General features: G+C 28.5%; 1 protein-coding gene across 3 annotated transcripts in view; it reads right to left on the bottom strand.

The window, feature by feature from the left end:
• The window catches only part of LOC106460844 (protein shisa-5-like), a 25,091-nt gene that overhangs the window by 1,572 nt on the left and 19,652 nt on the right, over positions 1 to 3,867 (bottom strand). Inside the window, exon 6 of one of the 3 annotated variants that reach the window (XR_002610855.1) lies at positions 457 to 3,815. The exons of 1 other annotated variant lie outside the window; for it this stretch is intronic. The gene's annotated coding sequence lies outside the window, so the exon portion shown is untranslated. Of the gene's footprint in view, positions 1 to 456; positions 3,816 to 3,867 lie in introns of those variants that run through there. One more of the 3 variants, XM_013920588.2, reaches the window with a different exon arrangement.

Below are 3,867 nucleotides of genomic sequence, written 5' to 3'. Positions count from 1 at the left end.
GTGTGTGTGTGTGTGTGTGTGTGTGTGTGTGTGTGTGTGTGTGTGTGTGTGTGTGTGTGTGTATATATATATATATATATATATATATATATATATATATAATTTAGGAGACCATGCCTTTTATTGCTAGATAAGAAATATAAAAAATCTTGAAAAAGCTCCTCATTGTACTTTAAACAAAATTTTTTCTTCTTGCAGTAAAATCAATTTTCTAAGCAGAGCACCTTCAACATTATATTGTTTCAGGAAAAAAATGTTGTTGAATAAGAATTTGTTTTCCACACAACCACCAAACTTGCATATTAAGAGGACAGGAGTAAAAGTTATAGGTTCAATACTGGCCTACATTTTCCAAGTATCCTTCAATACCAATGGGCAGGAGCAATATATCAATACATCCCTAATATCATGGTGTTATATCACCTTAAGAAGTCATTATTTTTAATCAAACAAAAGTTAAGTGAAACATTTTATTCATAAAAAGTCATCTACATCACCAAACCTAAATGAGATTCCTTGTACTAAACATTTAACTGCAAAAAGCATGTACTTTATAGTTTTAATAGACTATTATCAAGCATGTTAAAGTTACAAACAGTAGAAAATGTACAATATCATTATATACTTTAGATGAGCATTACCATATAGAAAAATGTCATAACACCATTTTCATAAGTAACTATGATAAAGTAAAACAGAAAGAAAAAAATTAACAAAATACATGTACTTGAGAAAAAATAAAAAAACAAGCTGTAAAACACCTTCTAAGATAGCTGATAATAGAAATTATGTATGCTAGTTAATGAATGTCAAGAACATATTCACTATCTAAACAGATTTCCAGCAAATCAGCAAATATAAATTCTTAAAAAAAATCCCCAGGAGGTACAAAACAACTTCCAATACATGCAAACATTTTGTATAAAATATTAATTCAGAAATGACAACAACAATAATGTATAGTATCCGAGTTGCTTCAAGTGACTATACTACTTTTCCCAAGGTAAAAAATTGCCATAATCAAAAACATCAAATGCTTGGGAAAGGTCAATTACCAAAAAATCAGTATCAGAATTATCATTTCATTTTTAGCATCAGTTTTAGGTCAATGGGATCAGCATAAACAATTGGTGGGCATTTACAATTTTGTCCAGGGGTGCTTTTGTGCATACCAAAATGAAAAATATATAAACCAGCTTGTTTGACCACTAACTACAAGAGAATTTCATGACCATTATGATTCTTTTTAAATTGTTCTTATTATTACAGTATCATTTATTATATTTGTTTCATATTATTTATAATTATAAGAAACATTGAAAAACAAAAGACCAAGACAAGCACAATAACAAAGATCAAAATGACCTTTATGACACCAAAGGTATCCCTAGATGAAACTAATTTCAAACATTATATAATATGTAACAAGAAAAAAAAAAAATCATACAATTTTTTTTTTTTTCTTTGTTCACAACACCTGAACACAATGTCAGTGTTCACCATTTTGTTTGTGTTGTCCCCACTGATCTGAAATTGGTGTCAAAAGCATTGAATTTATGTATTTAAGTGAGATACTACTAACTCTGATACCGACTTTTCACTAATCTTGACAGTCTCCCTTTGTTAAAGGTGTTGAAATACAATAATTACATGATGCAAGACACTTCAAGTGTACAAAGAAAAACTGCATGACACTTTGATCAAACTATATCATTTTAGGTACAATAATCTAAGCTTGTTTCTATCTTAAGCTGTTTATTAAGAAGTATCACATGCTGTGGCAAACTTTCTCAAAATTAACAAAAGTACCTGAAATCTAATTATTTCTATTGGACATTATGAAAAATTGCATGAAACTGGGAAGAAACAACATAGCTTTACATACATAGCTTGTTTCAATCTTAGACTATTCTTTAATAGGTATCGAATGCTGTGGCTAAATTTCTTAAAACTCTGCTAAAATTTAGATATTTTCTAACTTATCAATGATTAATACTTAATAAGAAGTCAAATTAGTCAAAGTTTTAGGATGTTATTTTATGACCAGTCTAACATAATCATCTAACTGAAGTATATAACTAGATTTGTTTCTCTTGTCAATTTTTAGTTATTTTCTGCCCATTTCTGTTCTCTAAGAAAATGTACTGAAAAATCTTCTCAAATATGCTACTAGCACCTTAAAGTGAAAATATGTATTGCTTAGGAAATAAATCAATAACCTCAACTAAAAGCAGTCAATAAATCTTCATGGTTTCCATAAGACAACTTAGTCATCCTCAAGTAAGGAAGTCCAGATTTAAAATGTATTTTAGTACTACTAACTTTGTTTTTCACATAAAAATCATCTCTGGGTTCATTTGCTATGGCAGACGGACATTTTCTTTCCATGTGAAGTTGTTTGTTGTCATTACATCAACAGGGTTATTACCCATTAAAACACAACCCAGTAACTAATAACAATTTTTTTTGTATAGATGATCAAAAAAGTTAAGGTATATATTAAATTTTAGAAGATTTCAGAATTCTCTAATATTTGAATATTACGAAAAGTTTTTTTTTACCATTTTCTACACTGACTTCATGTATTTTTTTGTGTGTTCTCATGCTCTTACAAATAAAAAGAAGTGGGAAATATAAACAATGCAATCTTAAATCATTATCAACTGTTCACACATCCCGTTTCTTTAAACTGACTTTAACGATACTCTTATTTAAATGAAAAGGTGCTTCTATCTATATCTCAATGTTCTTTTTTTAAATTAAGTTCTTTAGAATCACATACATGAAGGAAATTCACAAATGAAAACTTAAAATCAAGTTATTTTCTACTCTTTCACAATATTATTTTTGGAAATTTTATTTAATATCAAGCCCAATGATGATGAAACCCTAACAAGCCACATTTGGAAAAAAAAACATAAAACTAATCAAATCACAAAAACCTGAAACTAATGCAAACATGAACCTAGCCTTCTTCAGTTAATGCATATTTATCAACATTCCTTTCTCACAAGGCTACCTGAATTTTTCCCTCTACTAATTCATCATATGAAAGAAAACTATCCATACAACCAAACTGGCTTATCACCAATCAGATCTAGAACAACATTTTTACCTTGGTAAAAAAGTAACGATAGTGATTGTAGTTATGACTAGTGTTTAATGCCTTTCAAAGTAACTGTTTCACATAATATATCAAAATGTTAGTTTATATATAAGATGCAATGGAAGGTTGGTCTTGAATAAAATGTGCTACTATGTTACAAGAGATTTGAAGTGTCTTCTGACATAACAAAAACAATATCAAATATGTGAAAGCATGAGATACATTTCTTTAAACAATTTAATAGAATATGACACTTGTGAATATTCTCTTCCATCACGTACTTTGTTTTCTATGATAGTTTGATGAAAAGTTGAAAGCATTATCAAAAGTAACTTAGTAAACATTTCCTTCAGTTTCACTTTCTAGTTGAAATACATTGATAATTATTATCCAATAATTAGTAGATCCATTAAGATTATTTTCTCCTCCAAGAAACTTCAATCATATTCATGTACCTGCACTAAATAAGTGCTACAATGTTTATTAATCCTGTTAGAGAATAGAACTGAAACAAATCATAAATTGTTAGGGTTAGTAGTATATATGATCACCTCAGTATCATTATTCGTTTATTACTTGTTCTTTTTGTTGTTGTTTTTATTTACTATAAGATACTAATTACTAATTAATTTATATCCCATGTTTTGGCTGCTAGTCTGCTGCCATCTTCAGGGATGTCTTGAAACTTAGCAACCTAGATGTATGATATATAAAGTAACTAACAGTTAGACACAAGTAATCCTATATATATATATATATAT

Source organism: Limulus polyphemus, unplaced genomic scaffold (genome assembly GCF_000517525.1).
Source record: "Limulus polyphemus unplaced genomic scaffold, Limulus_polyphemus-2.1.2 Scaffold847, whole genome shotgun sequence".
NCBI lineage: Eukaryota > Metazoa > Arthropoda > Merostomata > Xiphosura > Limulidae > Limulus > Limulus polyphemus.
The sequence above is the reverse complement of the archived record's forward strand: the minus strand, read 5'-3'. Positions and strand labels throughout refer to the sequence as shown.